The sequence below is a fragment of the Somniosus microcephalus genome, chromosome 4 (genome assembly GCF_052327205.1).
Source record: "Somniosus microcephalus isolate GS21.2 chromosome 4, FLI_Smic_1.0, whole genome shotgun sequence".
In the NCBI taxonomy this organism is placed as follows: domain Eukaryota; kingdom Metazoa; phylum Chordata; class Chondrichthyes; order Squaliformes; family Somniosidae; genus Somniosus; species Somniosus microcephalus.
Window position 1 is genome coordinate 119500853 of NC_140990.1, and position 26885 is coordinate 119527737.

Consider the following 26885-nt stretch of genomic DNA (forward strand, 5'->3'; position numbering starts at 1 on the left):
TGACTAGTGGGGTACCGCAGGGGTCGGTCCTTGGACCCCAGCTATTCACAATATACATTAATGATCTAGATAAGGGAACAAGATGTAATAGCTCCAAGTTTGCAGACGACACAAAGCTGGGTGGGCGTGTGTGCTGCGAGGAGGATACCGAGAAACTCCAGGATGATTTGGATAGGTTGGGTGAATGGGCAGAAGCGTGGCAGATGCAATATAACGTGGATAAATGCGTGGTTACCCACTTTGGTGTCAAAAACAGAAAGGCAGACTATTATCTGAATGGCAATAGATTGTGAGAAAGGGAAGTGCAACGAGACCTGGGTGTCCTTGTGCACCAGTCACTGAAGGTAAGCATGCAGGTGCAGCAGGAGCTGAAGAAGGCAAATGATATGTTGGCCTTCATAGCGAAAGGGTTTGAGTACAGGAGCAGGGATGTCCTGCTGCAGTTGCACAGGGCCTTGGTGAGACAACACCTTGAAGTACTGTCGCCTTATATGAGGAAGGAGTTCTTGCCATGGAAGAAGTTCAGCGAAGATTCACAAGGCTGATCCCTGGGATGGCAGGAATTACGTATGAGGGGAAATTGGGTCGATTGGGATTATACTCGCTGGAGTTTAGAAGAATGAGAGGGGATCTCATCGAAACTTATATAATTCTGACAGGTCTGGACAAACTAGATGCAGGTAGAATGTTCCCGATGGTCGGAGAGTCCAGAACCAGGGGTCATAGTCTAAGGATAAGGGGTAATCCATTTAGGACAGAGATGAGGAAGAACTTCTTCATCCAGAGAGTGGTGAACCTGTGGAATTCTCTACCACAGCAGGTGGTTGAGGCCAAGACTCTAAATATATTCAAGAAGGAATTAGATATATTTCTTAGAGCTAAAGCTGTCAAGGGATATGGGGAGAAGGCAGGTACGGGGTACTGAGTTTGGATGATCAGCCATGATCTCATCGAATGGCGGAGCAGGCTCAAGGGGCCGAATGGCCTACTCCTGCTCCTATGTTCTTTGTTTCTATGTTTCTATTTAATTGGTCGGCCATTTCTTTGGTCCCCATTATAAATGCCCCTGATTCTGACTGCAAGGGACCTACGCTTGAATTCTTCAATCTTTTCTCTTCACATATCTATAAAAGCTTTTACAGTCAGTTTTTATGTTCCCTGAATGCTTACTCTCATACTCTATGTTCCCCTCTTAATTAATCCTGTTTGTCCTCCTTTGTTGAATCCTAAACTGCTCCCAATCCTCAGGTTTACTGCTTCTTCTGGCCAAATTATATGCCCTCTCCTTGGATCTTGGAACTACAAGCCCCATTCACCCATTATCCTAACTCCCCACAAGCCCACTTCACCTATGATCCTAATTCATACCAAATTCCAATCACGCAACATCCTATCTCACACCCACCAAGACCCATTCACCCATCATGCTAAATCACATCAAGACACATTCACCCATCATGCTATCCCACACCAAACCCCATTCACACATCATCCTAACTCACACTAAGACTAATTAACTCATCATCCTAACTCACAGCAAGACACATTCACACATCATGCTATCCCATACCAAACTCCATTCACAAATCATCCTAACCCAACAAAAGACCCATTCACCCATCATGCTAAATCACAACAAGATTCATTCATCCATCATCCTAACTCACAAAAAGCCCAAAGGAACCCACTTCCTGACTGACACCAACAACCATTCACCCATCATCCTAACTCACACCAAGACCATTTCACACATCTTCCTAACTCACACCAAATCCATTCACCCATCATCCAAAATCACACCAAGCCCCAATCACCCAGCATCTTAGCTTAAACCCCCAACGTAACTGACACCAAGACACATTCACCAATCATACTAAATCACACCGAGCCCCATTCACCCATCATCCTACCTCACACCAAGACCCATTCACCCATCATCCTAATTCACACCAGGTTCCAATCACTCAACATTATAAATCACAGCAAGACTCATTCAACCATCATCCTATCCCACCTTAAACTCCATTCACCCATCATCCTAACTCACAAAAGGACAGTTTCACCCATCATCCTAACACACAAAAAGAACTATGCCCACATCATCCTAACACACACGAAGCATGAGTCACAAATCATGTTAAATCACACCAAGCACATTCAGCAATCATCCTAACTCACTCCAAGGCTAATACAACCATCATCCCAACTCACACTAAGATCCATTCACCGATCATCCTAACACACAACAAATCCATTCACCCATCATCGAATCTCACACCAAGCTCATTCAGCGATCATCCTAGCTCACACCAAGAATAATACAGCCATCATCCTAACTCACAGCAAGCCCCATTCACCCATCCTCCTAACTCACACCAAAACCATTGACCCATCATCGCAAATCACGCCAAGACCTTTCACCCATCATCGAAACTCACACCAGGCCCCATTAGCACATCATCCTATTCACAGCATGACCCATTCACCCATCATCCTAATTCACTTCTATACCCATTCACCCATCATCCTAAGTCACACGAAGACCCATTCACCCATGATCGTAACCCAGACAGAGCCCCATTCACATATCATCCTAACTCACACCAAGTGCATTCACCCATCATCCTAACTCACACCAAGAGCCATTCACTAATCATCCTAACTCACACCAAATTTCATTCATCCATCATCCTAACTAATACCCAGACCGATTGACCCTGCATCCAACTCACTCCAAGCCCCATTCACCCATCATCTTAACTCACACCAAGACCCATACACATATCATCATAATTCACATACAAACCCATTCACAAATCACCCTAGCTCACAACAAGACCCATTCACCCATCATCGCAACTCACACCAAGCCCAATACACCCATCATCTTTACTCACACCGAACCACAGGCACCCATCATCATAGCTTACACAAAGACACATTCACTCATCATCCTAATTCGCACCGAGCGCCATTCACTCATCATCCTAACTCACACCAAAAACCATTCACACATCATCCAAACTCACACCATGCCCCTTTCATAGATCATCCTAACTTACACCAAGGCATATTCACACATCCACTTAACTGACACCAAGACCCCTTTACCCATCAACCTAAGGCACACCAAGACCCATTCACACATCATCCTAACTCACACCAAGAGCCATTCACCCATCATCCTAAATAAAAACAAGCCCCATTTACCCACCATCCTAACTCACAACAAGACCCATTTAGCCATCATCCTAACTCACAACAAGACCCATTCAGTCATAATGCTTACTCACATGTAGCCCCATTCAACCATGCCCCTAAATCACACGAAGGCACATTCACCCATCATCCAAAAACACACCAATACACATTCACCCATCATTCTAACACACAACAAGACCCATTCACCTCTCATTCTAACTCAGACGCATTCACCCATCATCCAAACCCACAACAAGATCCATTCACCCATCATGCTAACTCACACCAAGCCTAATGTAAACATCAAACTGACTCACAACAAGCCCCATTCATCCATCATCCTAACACATACCAAGCCCCATTCACACGGCATCTTAACTCACACCAACACCATTCACCCATCACCGTAACTCACCACATGACCCATTCAAACATCATCCTAACTCAAGTCAAGACCCATTCTCACATCATCATATCTAACTCCAAGACACAATCACCCATCATCCTAACTCACACCAAGCCCTAATCACAAATCTTCCTATCACACACCAAGCCCCAATCAACAATCATCCTAACTCACACCAAGCCACGTGCAAATATCATGCTAACTCACACCAATCCCATTCATCTATCATCGTAACACACACAAGCCTATTCACCCATCATCCTAATTCACAAGAAGTCCCATTCACCAGTCACCCTAACGCTCAGCAAGAACCATTTACACATCATCCTAACTCACAACATGACCCATTCACCCATCATCGTAACTCACACCAAGACCCACTGACGCATCATTTGAACTCTCACCAACTCCCAATCACCCATCATCCTATCTCATACCGAAAGATTTCACCGATCATCCTAACTCACATCAAGCCCCGTTCACTCATCATCCTAACACACATCAAGCCCCTTTCCCCAATCATCCCAACACACACCAAGCACCATTCACCAATCATCCTAATTCACACCAAGACCTGTACACACAGCATCCTAACTCACTCCAAGACCCATTCACCTATCATCCTAACTCACAAGAAACCCATTCACCCATCATTCCTTACACACAAGAAACATTCACCCATCATCCCTTACACACAATAAGAAACATTAACACATCATCCTAACTCAGAACATGACCCATTCAGCCATCAGCCTAACTCACACCAAGAGCCATTCACACATCAGCCTATCTCTCACCAAGACCATTCAGCCATCATACTAACTCAAAACAAGGCACTTACACACAACATCCTAACTCACACCAATAAAATTTACCCATCATGCTAACTAACACCAAGACCCATTCCCCCATCATTCTAACACACACCACGCACATTCACCCATCGTGCCAACTTACAACAAAACCCATTCACCCAACATCGTAACTCACACCATGCCCTTTCACCATTCATCCTATCTCGCATCAATACCCATTCAAAAATCATTCTAAATCTCACACCAAGCCCATTCACACATCACCCTAACTCACATCAAGGTCCATTCTCCCTTCATCCTACCTCAAAACAAACCTATTCACACATCATCCTAACTCATACCAAGACCCATTCACTCATATTCCTTACTCACACCAAGACCCATTCACTCATCATCCTAAATTAAAACAATCCCCATTTACCCATCATCCTAACTCACAACAAACCCATACACTCATCATCCTAACTCACACAAAGTCTCATTCACCCATCCCCCTTAATCACACGAAGAAACATTCACCCATCATTCAAATGCAAACCAAGACACATTCACGTATCATTCTAACTCACACCAAGACCAATTCCCCATCATCCTAACTCAAACCAAGACTCATTCACCCATCATGCTAAGTCACAACAAACCAATTCACCCAACCTTCTAACTCACAACAGGACGCCTTCACCCGTCATCATAACCCACAACAAGACACATTCACGCATTAACTAACTCACACCAAGATCCATTCATCCATCATCCTAAGTCACACTAAGCCACATGGAACCATCATCCTTACTCACACCAAGGCGCATTCATCCATCATCCAAGCACACACCAAGACCCATTCACCCATCATCATAACTCACTCCAAGAACAATTCACCCATCATCATATCTCGCACCAAGCCCCATTCACTCATCATCCAAACACACACCAAGCCCCATTCAACAACCATCCTAACTCACACCAAGCCACGTTCACCCATCATCCTAACTCACAGCAACACCCATTCAGCTATCATCCTAACTCACAACAAGCCCATTCAACCATCATCCTTACTCACAACAAGACACATTCATCCATTACCCTAACTCAAACCAAGCCCCGTTCACCCATCATCCTTTCTCACACCAAGCCCCGTTCACACTTCATCCTGACTCTCAAGACACAATCATTTATCATCTTAACTCACACCAAGCACATTCATTCATAATCCTAATTCACCACAACACCCATTCAGCCTTCATCCTAACTCACACCAAGCCCCATTCACACATCATCATAACTCACAACATGACCCATTCACCCATCTTCCAAACTCACACCAAGATCATTCACCCATCATCGTAATTCACACCAAGGCTGATTCACCCATCATCTTAACACACACCAAGATGCATTCACCCATCATCGTAAATCACTACATGACCCATTCACGCATCATCCTAACTCACACCAAGATCATTCACCGATCGTCCTAAATCACATTAAGACGCATTCACACATCATCCTAAATCACACCAAACCCATTCACCCATCGTCCTAACTCATAGCAAGACCCATTCACCCATCATCCTAACTCACAACAAAACCAATTCACGCATCATCCTAACTCACACCAATACCATTCACCCATCATCGAGACTCACACCAGGCCCGGTTCACACATCATCCTAACTCACACCAAGACAATTCACACATCATCCTACTCACACCAGGACCCATTCACCCATCATCCTAACTCACACGAAGAACCATTCACCCATTATCCGAACTCAGACCGATCCCCATTCATCCATCACCCTAACGCACACACGACCATTCACCCATCAACCTATCTCATACTGAACTCCATTCACCCATCATCCTAACTCACACCAAGACCCATTCATCAATCGTCCTAACTCACGCCAAGTTTCATTCATCCATCATCTTAACTCATATCCAGCCCGATTGACCCATCATCCAACTCACACAAAGCCCAATTCACACATCATCCTTATTCACACCGAGCCCCATTCAACCTTCATCCTAGCTCACACCAAGCCCTTTTCAAAGAACATCCTAACTTATACAATGACATATTCACCCATCAACATAACTGACACCAAGACCCATTCACACATCATGGTAACTCACACCAAGACCCATTGACTCATCATCCAAACTCACCGCAAGGCACATTCAACCATCATCATATCTCAGATCGAGTCCATTCACCCATCATTCGAACTCATGCCAAGACTATTCACCCATCATTCTAACTTACACTGTGCCATCTTCACACTGCATCCTAACTCACGACAAGCCCTATTCATCCATAATCCTAACTGACCACAAGCCCCATTCACACATGATCCTAATTCACACCAAGTTCCAATCACGCAACATTCTATCTCACACCAAGACCCATTCACCCGTCAAGCTATCCACACCAAACTCCATTCGCACATCATCCTAACTCACACTAAGACCAATTAACTCATCATCCTAATGCACAGCAAGACACATTCACCCATCATGCTATCCCATACCAAACTGCATTCACACATCATCCTAACCCAACACACGACCCATTCACCCATTATGCTAACTCACAACAAGATTCATTCATCCATCATCCTAACTCACAAGAAGCCCAATGGAACCAAATTCCTGACTGACACCAAGCGTTATGCACCAATCATCCAAACACACACCAAGACCCATTCAGGCACCATTCTAACTCTCACCAACACCCATTAACCCATCATCCTAACTCACACCGAGAGCATTCTATAATCATCCTAACTCACCATGCCCCATTCACACATCATCCTAACTCACACCAAGACCCATTCAACCATCACCCTAACACACACCACGCCCATTCACCCATCATCCTAACTCACACCAAGCCCCGTTCACACATCAACGTAACTCACACCAAGACCCATTCACCTATCATCCTAACTCACAACAAGCCCATTCACCCATAATCCTTACTCACAACAAGATGTCTTCACGCAGCATCCTAACTCACACCAAGCCCCGTTCACCCATCATCCTAAATCACACCAAGTCACATTCATCTATCATTGTAACTCACACCAAGCCTATTCACCCATCATCCTAATTCACACCAAGACACATTCACCAATCATCCTAACACACACCACGCCCATTCACCCATCCTCCTAACTCACAACAAGAACCATTCACCCAATATCCTAACTCACACCAAGCCCCATTACCCATCATCCTGAACCACATCAAGTCCCATTCATCTATCATCGTAACTAACACCAAGCCTATTCACCCATCTTCCTAATTGACACCAAGACCCATTCACCCATCATATTAACACAAACCACGCCCATTCACCCCTCCTCCTAAATCACAAGGCTCATTCACCCAATATCCTAAATCACACCAAGCCCGTTCACCCATCATCCTAACTCATGACAATACCCATTCACCAATCATTCTACTCTCACACGAAGCTCATTCACACATCATCCTAACTCACATCAAGCTCCATTCTCCCATCATCCTAACTCAAACCTAACCCATTCATCCATCATCCTAACTCACACAAAGACCCATTCACACTTCATCCTAACTCACACAAAGACCCATTCACCCATCATTCTTAATCAAAAGAAGCCCCATTTACCCATCGTCCTTACTCACAACAAACCCATCCACTCATCATCCTAACTCACACAAAGTCCCATTCACACATCCTCCTTAATCACACTAAGAACCATTCACCCATCATCCAAACACACACCAAGACACATTCACTTATCATTGTAACTCACACCAAGACCAATTCCCCCATCACCCTAACTCACACCAAGACTCATTCATCCATCATCCTAAGTCACAAAGAACCAAATTCACCCATCATTCTAACTCACAACAAGACATCCACCCATCATCCTAACCCACAACGAGACATATTCACCCGTCATCCTGACTCACACCAAGACGCATTCATCCATCATCCAAGAGGTTTCCAGTGAGCAAAAAACAAAAATGTTAGCAGAGAAGGCAATAGAGCAATGTAGCAGTGGGGAAATTAAAAACCAGAGCGTGTCAGGAAGGGACAGAATATATAAAGGTAAAGGTAATATAGTAAAGGGGGTAAAGCAGGAATAAATTGTCACAACACATCTTTAAACGTTCTTTATCTGAATGCACACCGCATTCATTACAAAATAGACGAGTTGACGGTACAAATAACTACACATGAGTATGATCTGGTGGCCATTACAGAAATATGGCTGCGAGATGACCATGACTGGGAACTAAACATCCAGGGGTATTTGACTATTAGGAAGGACAGACAGGAAGGAATGGGAGGTGGGGTGGCTATGGTAATAAAGGATGGAATCACTGCAATAGTGAGAAATGATATTGGGTCAAATGAACAGGACAGTGAAACAATGTGGGTGGAGATGAGGAATAATGAGGGGGAAAAGGTCACTAGTGGGCATAGTCTATAGGCCTCCTAACAGTTGCAAATCTATTGGTCGCAGTATAAATCAGGAAATAGTTGGGGCTTGTAATAAGGGAACAGCTATAATCATGGGAGATTTTTACTTTCATATTGACTGGACAAATCAAATTGGGCAGGGCAGCCTTGAGGAAGAGTTCATAGAGTGCATTAGGGACGGGTTCCTTGAGCAGTATTTTACTGGACCTATCCGGGGGCAGGCAATCTTAGATCTGGTCCTGTGTAACGAGACAAGATTAATAAAAAATGTCCTAGTGAAGGATGCTCTTGGAATGAGTGACCATAACATGGTTGAATTCCAAATTCAGTTGGATGGTGAGAGAGTTGGACCTCAAACCAGCGTACTAAGCTTAAATAAAGCAGACTATGAAGGTATGAGAGCAGAGTTGACTAAAGTGGACTGGGAAGATAGATTAAGATGCAAGACGGTACATGAGCAGTGGTGTACATTCAAGGAGATATTTCACAACTTTCACGAAAAATATATTCCACTGAGGAAAAGGGGCGTAAAAGAAAAGACAGCCATCCGTGGCTAATAAATTAATAAAGGACAGTATCCGACTGTAAACAAGGGCATATAAAGTAGCCAAATCTAGTGGGAGGATAGAAGTCCTAATTCACACCAAGTTCCAATCACGCAACATCCTATCTCACACCAAGACCCATTCACCCATCATGCTAAATAATATCAAGACACATTCACCCATCATGCTATCCCACACCAAACCCCATTCGCACATCATCCTAACTCACACTAAAACCCATTAACCCATCATCCTAACTCACAGCAAGACACATTCACCCATCATGCTATCCCATACCAAACTGCATTCACACATCATCCTAACCCAACACACGACCCATTCACCCATTATGCTAATTCACAACAAGATTCATTCATCCATCATCCTAACTCACAAAAAGCCCAATTGAACCAACTTCCTGACTGACACCAAGCATTATGCACCCATCATCCAAACACACTATAAGACCCATTCAGGCATCATTCAAACTCTCACCAACACCCATTAACCCATCATCCTAATTCACACCGAGAGCATTCTAAAATCATCCTAACATGCACCATGCCGCATTCACACATCATCCTAACTCACACCAAGCCCCGTTCACACATCAACGAAACTCACACCAAGACCCATTCACCTGTCATCCTAACTCACAACAAGCCCATTCACCCATAATCCTTACTCACAACAAGACATATTCACGCAGCATCTTAACTCACACCAAGCCCCGTTCACCCATCATCCTAAATCACACCAACTCACATTCATCTATCATCATAACTCACACCAAGCCGATTCACCCATCATCCTAATTCACACCAAGACCCATTCACCTTTCATCCTAACACACACCAAGCCCATTCACCCATCCTCCTAACTCACAACAAGACCCATTCACCAAATAACCTAACTCAAACCAAGCCCCATTTACCCATCATCCTAAACCACAACAAGTCCCATTCATCTATCATCGTAACTAACACCAAACCTATTCACCCATCTTCCTAATTCAAACCAAGACCCATTCACCCATCATCCTAACACACACCACGCCCATTCACCCATCCTCCTAAATCACAACAAGCCCCATTCAACCAATTCCCTAACTCACACCAAGCCCGTTCACACTTCATCCGAACTCACGTGAATACCCATTCACCAATCATTCTAATCTCACACCACGCTCATTAACACATCATTCTAACTCACATCAAGCTCCATTCTCCAATCATTCTAACTCAAAACTAGCCCATTCACACTTCATCCTAACTCTACACCAAGACAATTGACCCATCATCCTAACTCATACCAAGACTCATTCACTCATCATCCTAACTCACACCAAGACCCATTCACCCATCATCCTAACTCACTCAAAGACCCATTCACCCATCATCCTAAATCAAAACAATCTCCATTTACCCAACAACCTTACTCACAAAAAAACCCATCCACTCATCATCCTTACTCACACAAAGTCCCATTCACACATCCTCCTTAATCACACGAAAACCATTCACCCATCATCCAAACACACACCAAGACACATTCACCTATCATTCAAACTCACACCAAGACCAATACCCCATCATCCTAACTCAAACCAAGACTCATTCATCCATCATCCTAAGTCACAAAGAACAAAATTCACCTATCATTCTAACTCACAACAAGACACATTCACCCATCATCCATCCCACAACAAGACATATTCACCCATCATGATAACTCACACCAAGATCCATTCATCCATCATCCTAACTCACACTAAGCACAATGGACCCATCATCCTGACTCACACCGAAACGCATTCATCCATCATCCAAGAGGTTTCAAGTGAGCGAAAGATAAAAATGTTGGTGGAGAAGGCAATAGAGCAATGTAGCAGTGGGGAAAATAAAAACCAGAGCGTGTCAGGAAGGGACAGTATATATAAAGGTAAAGGTAAAGTAGTAAAGGGGGTAAAAGCAGGAATAAATTGTCACAACACATATTTGAAATTTCTTTATCTGAATGCACACCGCTTTCATAACAAAATAGACGAGTTGACGGTACAAATAACTACACATGGGTATGATCTGGTGGCCATTACAGAAACATGGCTGCGAGGTGACCATGACTGGGAACTAAACATCCAGTGGTATTTGACTATTAGGAAGGACAGACAGGAAGGAATGGGAGGTGGGGTGGTTATGGTAATAAAGGATGGAATCACTGCTATAGTGAGAAATGATATTGGGTCAAAGGATCAGGATAGTGAAACAATTTGTTTGGAGATAAGGAATAATGAGGGGAAAAAGTCACTGGTGGGCGTAGTCTATAGGCCTCCTAACAGTTGCAAATCTATTGGTCGGAGTATAAATCAGGAAATAGTTGGGGCTTGTAATAAGGGAACAGCTATAAACATGGGAGATTATAACTTTCACATTGACTGGACAAATCACATTGGGCAGGGCAGCCTTGAGGAAGAGTTCATAAAGTGCATTAGGGACGGGTTCCTTGAGCAGTATGTTACTGGACCTATCAGGGGGCAGGCAATCTTAGCTCTGGTACTGTGTAACGAGACTGGATTAATAAAAAGTGTCCTAGTAAAGGATGCCCTTAGAACGAGTGACCATAACATGGTTGAATTTCAAATTCAGTTGGAGGGTGAGAGTGTTGGATCTCAAACCAGCGTACTAAGCTTAAAAAAGGAGACTATGAAGGTATGAGAGCAGAGTTGACTAAAGTGGACTGGGAAAATAGATTAAGATGTAAGACAGTACATGAGCAGTGGTGTACATGCAAGGAGATATTTCACAACTTTCAAGAATAATATATTCCACTGAGGAAAAAGGGGCGTAAAGGAAAAAACAGCCATCCGTGGCTAAGTAAATTAATAAAGGACAGTATCCGACTGTAAACAAGGGCTTATAAAGTAGCCAAATCTAGTGGGAGGATAGAAGTTTGGGGAGCATTTAATAGCCAGCAAAGAATAACTAAAAGATTAATTAAGAAAGGGAAGATTGATTATGAAAGTAAACTAGCAAAAAATATAAAAACAGATAGCAAGAGTTTCTACAGTTATATAAAAAGAAAAAGGGTGACTAAAGTGAATGTTGGTCCCTTAGAGGATGAGAATGGGAAATTAGTAGTGGGGAACATGGAGATGGCAAATACGCTGAACAAATATTTTGTATCAGTCTTTACAGTACAGGAATCTAAAAATATCCCAACACTGGACAAGCAGGGGCTATAGGGGGGGAGGAGCTGAACACAATTAAAATCACTAAGGAGATGGTACTCGGTAACATAATGGGACTTAAGGTGGATAAATCCCCTGGACCTGATGGCATACAACCTAGGGTCTTGAGAGAAGTAGCGATAGGGATTGCGGATGCATTGGTGGTAATTTTCCAAAACTCCCTGGATTCAGGAAAGCTCCCAGCAGATTGGAAAACTGCTAATATAACGCCCTTATTTAAAAAGGGAGGTAGACAAAAGGCTGGAAACTATAGACCAGTTAGCCTAAAATCTGTGGTTGGTCAAATGTTGGAGTCCATAATTAAGGAAGCAGTAACGGGACATTTGGATAAGCATAATTTTATCAGACAGAGTCAGCATGGTTTTATGAAGAGGAAGTCATGTTTGACAAATTTGCTCGAATTCTTTGAGGACGGAACAAAACGCATGGATCAAGGGGAACCAGTGGATGTGGTGTATTTGGACTTCCAAAAGGCATTTGACAAGGTGCCACACAAATGGTTACTGCACAAAATAATAAATCACGGGATTGGGGGTAATATACTGAAATGGGTGGAAGATAGGCTATCTAACAGAAAACAGAGAGTGGGGATAAATGTTTCATTCTCGGGTTAGCAATCAGTAACTAGTGATGTTCTGCAGGGGTCAGTGCTGGAACCCCAACTCTTTACAATCTATATTAACGATTTGGAGGAGGAGACCAAGTGCAACGTATCCAAGTTTGCCAATGATACAAAGATGGGAGGGAAAGCAGTGAGTGAGGAGGACATAAAAAACCTGCAAAAGGACATAGACATGCTAAGTGAGTGGCCAGAAATGTGGCAGATGGAATATAATGTTGGAAATTGTGAGGTTATGTACTTTGGCAGGAAAAATCAAAGAGCAAGTTATTATCTAAATGGAAAGAAACTGCAAAGTGCTACAGGAGAAAGGGATCTGGAGGTCCTGGTGCATGAAACACAGAAGGGTAGTATGCAGGTACAGCAGGTGATCAGGAAGGCCAATGGAATCTTGGCTTTTATTGCAAGGGGGATGCACTATAAAAGCAGGGAAGTCTTGCTTCAGTTATACAGGGTTCTGGTCAGGCCACACCTGGAATACTGCGTACAGTTTTGGTTTCCATGTATAAGAAAATATATATTTGCTCTCGAGGCAGTTCAGAGAAGCTTCACTCGGTTGATTCCAGAGATGAGGGGGTTGACTTATGAGGAAAGGTTGAGTAGGTTGGGCCTCTACTCATTGGAATTCAGAAGAATGAGAGGTGATCTAATTGAAACATATAAGATTGTGAGGGGGCTTGATCGGGTGGATGCGGGGAGGATATTTCCACTGATGGGTGAGGCTAGAACTAGGGGCCATAATCTTAGAATAAGGGGATGCCGTTTCAAACTTCTTCACTCAGAGGGTAGTAAATCTATGGAATTTGCTACCTCAGAGAGCTGTGGAAGCTGCGACATTAAATACATTTAAAACGGAGATCGACAGTTTCCTAGCTGATAAGGGAATTAGGGGTTACGGGGAGCGGGCAAGGAAGTGGAAGTGAGTCTATGTTCGGATCAGCCATGATCCTATTGAATGGCGGAGCAGGCCCGAGGGGTCGTATGGCCTACTCCTGCTCCTACTTCTTATGTTATGATGTTCTTATGTTCATACACCAAGATCCATTCACCCATCATCATAACTCACTCCAAGACCCAATCACCCATCATCCAAACTCACACCAAGCCCCATTCACCGATCATCCTAACTCACACCAATCCCCATTCACCCATTATCCTAACTCAGACCAAGACCCATTCAAATATCATCCAAACACACACCAAGCCCCATTCATCCACCATCCTATCTCACACCAATCTGCGTTCACACATCATCCAAGTTCACACCAAGGCGCATTCACGCATTCACCTATCATCATAACTCACAACAAGCACATTCACCCATCATCCTTTCTCACAACAAGACACATTCACCCATCATCCTAACTCAAACCAAGCCCCGTTCACCCATCATCCTATCTCACACCAAGCGCCGTTCAGCCATCATCCAAACTCACAACAACAACCCAATCATCTATCATCGTAAATCACACCAAGCCCATTCACTCATCATCCTAATTCACAACAACACCCATTCAGCCATCATCCTCAATCACACCTAGCCCCATTCACACATCATCCTAACTCACAACATGACCATTCACCCATCATCCAAACTGAAACCAAGATCATTCACCCATCATCGTAACTCACTGTAACGGCTTCAGCGGCACAGCCCTCTGCTCGCCGCCTGACGGCGGTTTTTGAGGCTTCGGTGCACTGCTGCCGTGCCTTTGGGCCCCTCTCCTCACCTGTTTCTCGTGTAATTGTTCTCATCAGAGTAAATTAGGCTAGTTAATAAAGCTGGTCCGGTCCAGTCCCTGTCTTGTCCTCTTTTATTTGGACCAAGTAAATTAAACAAATAAACTGTAATTTGAACTGTAAAACTTTAAATAAACCTTAGCAAATCAAATTAAAATTTGGTTATCCAAATCAATTATGCACTCCAGTCCCCGCAGCGCCCAACAGTCATGGAAGTACTCGAGCGTGTCGGCGGACACTGCGTGCTCCATCTACAGGCCCACCCAGGGGCGAACATGGCCGTGGAAGAGAGGGAGGCAATCTGGCTGGACGACACCCTCGACCGCCCGCTGCCTGGACCAATTGATGGCTTTTTTAGCCAGGCCCAGTAGCAGACCCACGAGGAGGTCCCCCAACTTGCCCACTCCCCTCCGCACCGGGTGACCGTAGATCAAGAGCATGGGACTGAAGTGCAACCAAAAATCGAGGAGCAGCCCCTTCAAATAATGGAAGAGCGGCTGCAACCTCTCACATTCTGTATATATATGAAAAACGGACTCCTCCAGGCTGCAGAAAAAACACGTGGCCTGGGAGTCCGTGAATCTACTTAAAAATATATTGCACGGGACTACCCCGTGCAACACCCTCTAGGCGAAGTCCCCAATAGAACAGGGGAGGACACCCGCATAGAGAGCATTCCATTGCGGACCTCTGCCTCTGCTGGAAGGCAAGATGGCACGCCAAGGCGTGTCCGGATGGCAGGCGAAGATGGCAAAGTAGAGAGTGTGCAGGAGCAGCCCGCACAGGAGACCCCTCCATGCGGAATGAAAAGGCATGGAGGGTATTTCCTCGAGACGGCTCAAGTTGTGAGGCACCGGTTCCTGAGGGGAGTTTTGGGGCTGGGCGCCGATAAGGAATTCCGTCCGAACGGGGTAAAGCTCGGGCGGGATCGCCCCACGTCCTTGAGCCGCCTCGACACACCTTGTGGCGCCGGGGCGCAGTGTCGCTTTCATCGACTCGATGGAATTGACCGCGAGCTGGGCATTGGCCCAAGACATGCGCCGCAACAACTCCACCAGCGCCATCCAGCCTGCTCCTCCGCCATCGAGCAGGTCCCCGACTCTAGCCACCTTGCCAGGCACAGCCCTGCACTCCGCCAGCCACCCGAACCCACGGACGTGGAGGTGCGGATTCCTGAACAGCAGCTCCCGAAGGACTGCTGCCATTCCTGATGGGGGAGAGCTCCGCCTGGAAGCGACGTGATTCCAAACCCATAGCAGTTCCTGGTAGAAGACAGGCAGCTCCCGCAGGCTGGCACGCGTGCCGCCAACTTCCAAAAACAGGAGCTGCATGTCATAATTGAGGCCGTGCAGCTGGCGGAAAAAATACTTCGCCAGCGCACAACATCTCGGAGGATTCTCGACGTACAGGTATCTCTGCAGCGTCTGAAGATGCTAAGTCGCAGCCTGGGTGTGGAGGCACACCAGCGCCTGACCGCCCTCCCTAAGCGGGAGACTCAGAACCGCGGCAGAGACCCAGTGCTTCCTGTTGTCCCAGAAGAAGTCGATGAGCTTCTTCTGTATCTTGGTGATAAACGCAGGGGGAGGGATCAAATTGACCAACCAGTACCACAACATGGCGGCCACCAGTTGGTTTATGACCATCGCTCGACCCCTGTAGGACAACACTCGGAGCAGTCCTGTCCAGCGTCCTAAGCGAGTGGTGACTTTGGGCTCCAACTCTTGCCAGTTCGCCGGCCAGGGGTCCTCGGCAGGGCTAAGGTAGACTCCCAAGTACAGGAGGGGCGTGGTGCTCCAGGCGAAGGGCCTGAACTCCTCCGGCAGGGAATCCACCCGCCACTGACCCACCAGGAGTCCGGAACATTTCTCCCAGTTGATCTTTGCGCAGGATGCGTCCGAGTAAATCTGCTGGCATTCCTGCATCCTCCGCAAGTCGGCGGGATCCATCACCGTGAGGAGCACGTTATCGGTGTAAGCCGAGAGGACCACCTCCACGCCCGGCTCTTGCAGAGCCAGTCCTGTCAACCTCTTCCGCAAGAGGCGCAGGAAAGGCACTACTCAAACGGCGTAAAACTGGCCGGACATGGGGCATCCCTGATGCACCCTCCTCCCGAAGTGAAGGGGCGCCATCAAGGACCCATTAACTTTAATCAGACACTCTGTGGCAGCGTACAGAAGTCGGATCCGGGTGACAAAATGCATCCCGAACCCGAATCCGCGCAAAGTCCCAAAGAGATACTCGTGATCTACCATGTCAAAAGCCTTCTCCTGATCCAGGGAAAGGAAGGCGACCGACAGAACAGCCCTCTGGGAATGGTGGGCCAGGTCCCGGACCAGATAGATGTTATCGTGGATGGTCCGGCCCGGGACCGTGTAAGACTGGTCGGAGTGGATCATGTGGGCCAGCACGGCGCCAAGGCGAGCAGACATGGCCCTGGCAAAAATTTTGTATTCCGTGCTGAGGAGGGTGACCGGGCGCCAGTTCTTAAGGAGGCGGCGATCGCCCTTCTTAGGCAGCAGGACAATAACAGCCCTGCGCCAAGAGAGGGGCATCTCCCCGGTCGCCAAACTTTCCCCCAGGACCCGTGCGTAGTCACCCCCTAAGACGCCCCAGAATGCCCTGTGGAACTCCACGGTCAGCCCGTCCAGCCCCGGGGACTTTCCACTGGAGAGCTGGCGGAGGGCGCCGGTCAGCTGCTCCAGACTCAGAGGGGCGTCCAATTTTTCAGCGCCCTCCAGGCCGACCTTCGGCAGGTCCTCCCACAAAACTCTGCACACATCCTCACTGGATGGATCCGGAGAGAACAGAGCCCTATAATAGGCGCGGGCATCTGCGTTGATTCCCTCCGGATCCGAGACCAGCGATCCGTCGTCAGCCAGCAGCCCCAAGAGGTGCTTACGGACCCCCCGTCTTTTTTCCAGTGAGTAGAAGAAGGGGGAACTGGATCCGCGACCTCACGTACGCGCCTTGGGACCCGACCGGCTGCAGGTCCTTCAGCGCGCCCTTCTGCTCTTCGTACACCTTCCGCAGGGCCGGGTCCTCGACGACTTGACTGAGACGGGACTCCAGGTCGAGCACCTCCTTCCCCAACCGCCTGACCCGGGCCTCCCACCCTTAGGTCGACCCCTTCGCGTACTCCTGACAGAAGAGATGGACGTGAGCCTTGCCCACGTCCCACCACAGCATCAAGGAGGGGAGCCCCCCTGCTTCCTTCTCCAGTCGGCCCAGAACCGACGAATCGAATCCTGGAACCGCGCGTCCTCCAGCAGCAGGTTGTTAAAATTCCAGTACATGGACCACCCCGGCACGTGCAGTGGAACAAGCTCCACCCACACCAGGTGGTGGTCCGTGCATGGCACCGGCCGCATGGAAGCCGCCGGAATGCAGGAGACTTACGCCCGGGAAATATAAAGGCGGTCGATTCTGGACCATCCTCCTCCAGACCTCATGCTAGTGAAGGCGCTGGAGTCGGGGTGGAGATGTTGCCAGACGTCCACCAAGTCGAAGGACCCGACCAGGTCCCTCAACTTCTCTATCGCCGCTGGGCAATGCTGGGGGGCCAAAAGGTCCCTCGCCTCGAGGGTGCAGTTAAAAACCTCCCGAGAATGACGCACTCGCCCACGTCGATGGAGCCCAGAAGAGCGGACACTTCTTCAAAGAAGCGCACTTGCTGCGCACCGGACTGAGGGGCGTACATGTTCACTAGATGGAGCGGCAAGCCCCCCAGGCAAACAGTGACCTGGAGCAAGCGGCCCGGCACGTGCTCCTTGACCCCCAATATCTCCGGCTGAAAATGCGGGGCCAGCAAGATAACCACCCCTCTGGAAACGTTGGAGAGGTGACTCATGCTGACCCCACCTTACCACTCCAGGAGCCACGTGGCCTCGTCTCCCGGAACAGTGTGGGTTTCTTGCAGGAAGCACACCGCATACTTTCCATCCCGAAGGACCGAAAGGTTATTAAATCTGCGGTGAGCCTCCCTGCTGCCATTGATGTTGAGGCTGGCTATGGTTATCTTCATATCAGAAGCATAGTGCAACCTCTACCGACACCTAACGGGGGGAGGGAGCTCAGCCGCTATTCGACCGGCACTCCCTCAGCAGCCCAGTGAGGAATGACCTGAGCCGACGCAGCTCGAGCGGGCTCACGTCCTGGTCCGCGCCCATGATTTTGACGGCGGCGCGGACTGACCCGATGAGCAGCGCCAGCACCGACCACCTGTCGAGTGCCAGCCTGGTCTTGTTTTGATGACCCAGGCACGCGGCCATAAAATCCCGGAGCTGCCAGTCAGGAATGAGGGGAGACTCGGCGAGGGGCATGAGGTCATCCATCGCCTCATCGGCGATGGAATCCAATGCGTCCTCCGCGCCCATCACCGAGTCCCCGTACTCCTCTGGGGGGTCTCCACCAGCGATCGACCCGTCCGTCGCGCAGTGCGCAGTGAACGGCTCAGCCACATTGGCCGGCCCCGCCTATGCCTGGATCCCACCCCCAGGATTGGTGGCAGAGGATTCCTCCCTGGGCTCCTCCAGGGGCGCCGGGCCAAAAGACGGCGGCGGTTCAGAGACCCCTCCGCCCCAGATGCCAGAACGCCCGGAGAAATCAGGGAGAAAACAAATTGAAATTCATCCAGGACGTCCGGCGCCAGAGGCGCAGTCAGGGGGCCTTCCTCCTCCTCGCCACCAGTCTCCGACCCAACGGATGGGGTGTCCTGCACTAAAGTTTCAACCAGGTCGAGCAGCCCCTGGGAAATGTCTGGGTCGCATTGGGTGAGCTCAGTTTCTTCCAGCACGCCCGAACCAGACCCCAGGCCGCCCGACCCAGCGAGGGGTAATGGTACTGATAAAATATCTAGTTCCGCTGCGGGTTGTTCCGCGACTCCCCGCACGGGCAGGGTCTCGTCCCCATTCCCAGGAGGCATGTGCTGGACAGACACATCTGCCTCAGCCTCCCGAGGGACAGGTGACACCTGCCGAACGCTGGTGACAGCAGGGGGCGGGGTGCAGTACACGTGGCGGGTGACGACTCCCCCTGCACGGAGGGACCTTCCTCCTCCCAGTACTCCTCGTCTTCCAGGGGGTTGCACCTTCTTTTTAGCGTGGAGGGAGCGAGGGAGACCTTCATGTCTGCAGGGGCCTCCTCCTCTGCGCCCTCCGGCAGAGCAGGTTTGTCGGGTTCCTCGGGCCCGAGCCCGGCCGCAGCTATTGGCGATTCCGCTACGGCCGTTGTGGCCACAGGCTCGGGAAGGAAGCCCTTCCCGCCCTCGTATGCTCCGACCAACTCCGTGAGGAGCGTGGCTGTCAGGGGCTCTAGGTTTAGGGGCCGGCCCTCCGCGGGTGGACCCGTCCTGAAGTGTTTCATCTTATGCAGCGCTTTCATTCCAACCAGACGGGCTCCCTCTCCCCCGCCGGAGGCCCTGTTGGCATCGGCCTCTTACGTCGGCCCCGCATCGGTTGTTTCAGATGCGCGGCCAGACCCAGGGGGAGGAGTGGCCGCGGCGCCAGCCTTGGAGGTGGGGCAGTTTTTCCTAATATGCCCCAGCTCCTTGCAGGCATGGCACCCCAAACCATCCACCATCGAAAAGGCGCGATAGGCGGTCCCCTCGTGGAGGACGACGAAAGCCCCGTCGGTGTCATCCTCCCACGCCAGCTGAATAAAGAGCTGGCGCCGGAAGTAGAAGACGTGCCGAAGGCTGGCTTCCCGGCAGCCAAGTGGGATAGGCGTGATCCCCGACCTCACCTCCCCAAGATGGCATAAGTGGGGGAGGAGGAGCTCACCAGGAACAAAGGGCGGGACGTTGGAAATCACCACCCTCTGCGCGGTGGCCTCGATGGGGTCCACCGGCAGGAAGGTCATGCCCATGGTGAGCCCTTTGGCGACGGCCATGGACACCGGCTGCTCCGACCCCAGGAAGAACACAGCCTTCCCGTGCATTTTTGAGGTGGCGAGGATGGCTGAAGTGCCGACAACCCCAGCAATGGCCTTTACACATGCCTCAATGGTCATTGTGTGGTGGGTGTAGCTCTGCACCCCAATCTGTTTTGTTATTAATGAGAAAGGTGACAGGGCAGCAGAGGCAGCGGGAGCAGCCATGGCTTTGGCCGCCACCGACGCATATGACTTAGCTGGCCCCGTCACCAGCGATGATGTGGACGCCATTATGGGGTGGTTTTTAAAAAGAGCTACACTCACCCCAAGTCACAGGCCTTAAGATGTTGAAGACGGCCTCCGGTTTTTTAAAATCCTCCCTTGAGCAGAGGGAGCTGTTAAATTGAAGGCACACCTCTCCCCTTATTGATTGGAATTGGGAGAGGGGCCTTCTCCCCTCTGCTGAAGTGGCAATTAATTAATAAGTGGAAAAGAGGTGCCTCTTGAGAGAGACAAAGAGAGAGACAAAGAGAGAGAGAGAGGGGGGTGGGAAGGAGGGAGGCCGCAAAAGGCAGGGTCCCCACTCATGATGGTGGGTGGGTGGCTGCCGGCAGGGGTGCACTCTCCGATGGGAAATAAAGTCTCTAATGGTGTTCTTCTGGCAGGGGGAGAAGATGTCTTCGCCTGGGAAAGTTGGAGATGCCCAGGCTCAGTCCTGCACCAGGTCTTAACGATGTTCAATGAAATTAAAGGCTTCACCTAGGCAGCTCCAGCTGTCCCAGGCCAGGCAATAGAAGGCGGGTGTTTGATAGTGGTGTGTGTGGCCTAGTGTTCTACAAGAGCCACACACACACACAGACACCCGTTGGTGTTCCAGTCTTCTTTCCTCCCGCCCGCCTACAGTACAAAGTCTTTTGGAGAGTGCACCAAATAACACCCACCTGCAGATGTTCAGTGAAGATATTATGCTTCCCTCCTTCCAAGCAGTTGATGGTGGGTGGTGGGTGTTGGTTGTTGCTTCTCTCCCCTCTCTCCCTCTCCTGGAATGGAGGCCAATTTGGGGAGGCAGTGGTGGAAAGGCCTCTCCTCTGGTAGGTGCTGGCCTCCTTTTTCCCTCTCCTCTCCTCTGTCCTCTCTCTCCAGGCACCTCAGTAGTTGCTGTTGCTGTTGTGGTAGTGGTGGTCTGTGGTTTCTACTTCTCCTCCTCTCCCTGGTCAAGGAGACCACCACTTTCCACTCTGTTTCAGCTGCAACCTGCAGAATAGAGAGCAAGGCAGAGAATGAATAAAGCTGGTCGGTCCAGTCCCTGTCTTGTCTCTGTGCCTGTGGCCTCACCTGTATGTTATTAAAGTATTTGTCTCTTGTGTCTCATTTGAATAATTGTCACGTGACCAATCAGGTCTGTATTTAAGCTTCCTGTTTCCTGTCCTCTATGCTCAGTTGTGGGTTCACCTGCCTGCAAGTAACAACTCTGGCTGTGTCTCTGGCGTTCTCGAGTCTCAACTGAACCTCCTTTCGAGTGTTACCATGTCTCTGTGTTTTCGAGTCTCAACTGAATCTCCTTTCGAGTGTTACCCTGTTTCTTTGTTCTCGAGTCTCAAGGAAGCATCTTTCGAGTTCTACCCGGTCTCGAGTCCTTGGATAGGTTTCCTGCGCTTGGGTCCACTACCGAAACCCTAGCAAAACTGCCCCGTGAATGCATGGCCCCGTGACACTCACAATATTACCCATTCACCGATCATCATAACTCGCACCACGATCATTCACCCATCGTCCTAACTCACGTTAAGACCCATTCACCCATCATCCTATCGCATATTGAACTCCATTCACCCATCATCCTAACTCGCACCAAGACCCATTCACCAATCATCCAACTCATACCAAGCCCCATTCAACCATTATCGTAACTCACACCAAGCCCCAATCACCCATCATCTTAACTAACACCCAAACACATACACCCATCGTCCAAACTTACACAAGCACCCATTCCCGCGTCATCCTAGCTCACACCAAGCCCCATTCACCGATCACCCTAACTCACACCAAGCCGCTTTCAACAATCTTACTAACTCACACCAAGAACCATTCACCTATCATCCTAACTCACAACAAGCCCATTCACCCATCATCCATAATCACAACAAAACACATTCAGCCATCCCCCTAACTCACAAAAAGACCCAATCATCTATCATCATAACTCACACAAAGCCCATTCAATCATCAATCTAATTCACAACAAAACACATTCAGCCATCATACAAACTCACACCAAGCGCCATTCACACATCGTCCGTACTCAAAGCATGACCCATTCACCCATCACCAAAGTCTTACCAAGATCATTCACCCATCATCGTCACTCACACCAAGAACCATTCCCCATCATCGTAACTCACAACATGATCCATTCAACCATCATCCTAACTCAAACCAAGATGATTCACCCATCATCCTAACTCACAATAAGACCCATTCACCCATCATCCTATTTCATACCAAGCCCATTCTCCCATTGTCCTAACTCTCAGCAAGACCAATTCACCCATCATCCTAACTCACACCAAGCCCATTCTCCCATCATCCTAACTCCCAACAAGGCCCATTCACCCATCATCCTAACTCACACCAAGATCATTCACCCATCATCCTAACTCACATTAAGACCCATTCACCCATCACCCTATTTCACACCAAGCCCATTCTCCAATTGTCCTAACTCTCAGCAAGACCCATTCACACATCATCCTAACTCACACCAAGCCCATTCACCATTATACTAACTCATGCACAAGCCCTTAAAACTTATGATCCTAACTCACTACAAGCTCCAGTCAGTCAACATTGTAAATCGCAGCAAGATTCATTCACCCATCATCCTACCCCATCCAAACTCCATTCACCCTTCATCCTAATTCACAAAAGGACCCATTCACCTATCATCCTAACACACACGAAGCACGAGTCACGTATCATCTTAACTCACACCCAGCCCATTCAGCCATCATCCTAACTCACACCAAGACAAATTCAACCATCATCCTAAGTCACACAAAAGCCATTCACCCATCATCGAAACTCACTCCAAGCCCCGTTCACACATCATCCTATCTCACACCAAGATCAATTCACCCATCATTCTACTCACACCAAATCCATTCACCCACCATCCTATCTCACACGAAGACAAATTCAAACATCATCCTACTCACACCAAGACCCATTCACCCATCATCCTATCTCACACGAAGACCGATTCACACATCATCCTACATCAAACAAGACCAATCACCCATCATCGAAGCACACACCAAGCCCCATTCACACATCATCATAACTCACACCAGGCCGCATTCACCCATCATCCTAACTCGCACCAAGACCTATTCATCTATCATCCAAACACACAACAAGCCCATTCACCCATCATCCTTACTCACAACAAAACACATTCTCCCATAATCCTTACTCAGACCAAGCCCCATTCACCCGTCATCCTAATGCACACCAAGCCCCGTTCACCCATCCTCCTTACTCACAAGAAGACCCAATTATCTATCATCGTAACTCACACCAAGCCCATTCAATCATCATTCTAATTCACAAGACCCATTCACCAATCATCCAAACTCACACGAAGATCATTCACCCATCATCGTAACTCACACCAAGACCCATTCACCCATCATCGTAACTCACAAAATGACCCATTCACCCAACATCCTAACTCACACCAAGATCTTTCCCCCATAATCCTCACTCACATTAAGACCCATTCAACCATCATCTTAATTCACACCAAGCCCATTCACCCATTGTGCTAACTCACAGCAAAACTCATTCACGCATCATCCTAACTCCCACCAAGCCCATTCTCCCATCATCCTAAATCACAACAAGATCCATTCGCGCCTCATTGTAAATCACACCAAGACCCACTCACCCATAATACTAACTCACACCAAGACCCATTCACCCATCATCCAAACTGACAGCAAGACACATTCAAACATCATCCTATCTCACACCGAGTCCCATTCACCCATCATCCTAACTCACAGCAAGACTATTCACCCATCATTCTAACTCACACTGTGCCATATTCACCCATCATCCGAACTCACTACACGCTCCATTCAACCATAATCCTAAATCAGACCAAGTCCCAATCACGCAATATCCTATCTCACACCAAGACCCATTCACCAATCATACTAAATCACTTAAAGACTCATTCACCCATCATGCTATCCGACACCAACCCTCATTCACCCATCATCCTAACACACACTAAGACAAATTAACTCATCATCCTACCTCACCGCAAGACACATTCACCCATCATGTTATCCCATGCCAAACTTCCTTCACTCTTCATCGTAACCCAACACAAGACCCATTCCCCCATCATGCTAACTAACAACAAGATTCATTCAACCATCATCCAACTCACAAAAAGCGCAAATGAACCAAATTCCTGACTGACTCCAAGCCCCATTCACCCATCAGCCAAACACACACCAAGACCCATTAACGCATCATTCTAGCTCTCACCAAAACCCATTCACACATCGTCCTAACTCACACCGAGAGCATTCTCCCATCATCCTAACTCACCCCAAGCCCCGTTCACACATCATTCTTACTCACACCAAGACCCATTCACCCATCATCTTAACTCATGCCAAGACACATTCACCCATCATCCTAACTCACAACATGACTCATTCACCCATCTTCCTAACTCACACCACGCCCATTCACCCATCATCCTAACTAACACAAAGACCATTTACCCATCATCATAGCTCACACAAAGACACATTCGCCCAACATCATAACAGAGAGAGCCACAATCCCCCTCATCCTAACTCAAGCAAAGACCATTCATCCATCATCCTAACTCACACTGACTTGCATTCATCAATCACCCTAACTCACACCAAGTTTCATGCATCCATCATCCTAACTCACATCAAGCCCGATTAACACATCATCATAACTCACACCAAGCCTCATTCACCCATCATCTTTATTCACAACAACCCCATTCACCCATCATCCTAGCTTGCAGCAGGGCCCATTAACACATCATCCTAAGTCAGACCAAACCCCATTCACTCATCTATCTAACTCAAAGCAAGGACCATTCACCCATCACCCAAACTCACACCAAGTCCCTTTCACCCATCATTCTAACTTATACCACAAAACATTCAACCTTCATGCTAATTACACCGAGCTCCATTCACCGATTATCCTAACTCACACCAAGTCAATTCACCCATCATCCTAACCCACACCAGGCTCCCTTCACCCATCAGCCTAACTCATTACATGCTCCATTCACACATCCTTCTTACACACCACAAGCCCCATTCACCCATGATCCAAACTCACACCAAGTTCCAGTCACTCAACATCCTAATTCACACTAGGACCAATTCACCCATCAACCTAACTCACACCAAGCCCCGTACACCCGACATCCTAACTCACACCAAGACCCATTCAGCCATTATACTTACTCACAACAAGACACATTCACCTATCATCCTAACTCGTACTAAGACCGGTTCACCCATCATCCTATCTAACACCAAGACCCATTCAACCAACATACTTATTCACAACAAGATACATTCACCCATCATCCTAACTCACACCAAGCCCCATTCACCCATCATCTTATCCCACAACAGGACACATTGCCCCATCATCCTAACTTCTATCAAGTCCCATTCAACCATCATCCTATCTCAAACCAAGCCCATTCACCCATCATCCAAAGTCACAACAAGACCCATTCACCTATCATCCTAACTCACACCAATCCCATTCATCCATCATCTTAACTTACAAAAAGTCCCATTCACCCATCATCCTATCTCAAACCAAGCCCAATCACCCAGCGTCCAATCTCACAACAACAAGAGCCACTCACCCATCATCTAAACTCAC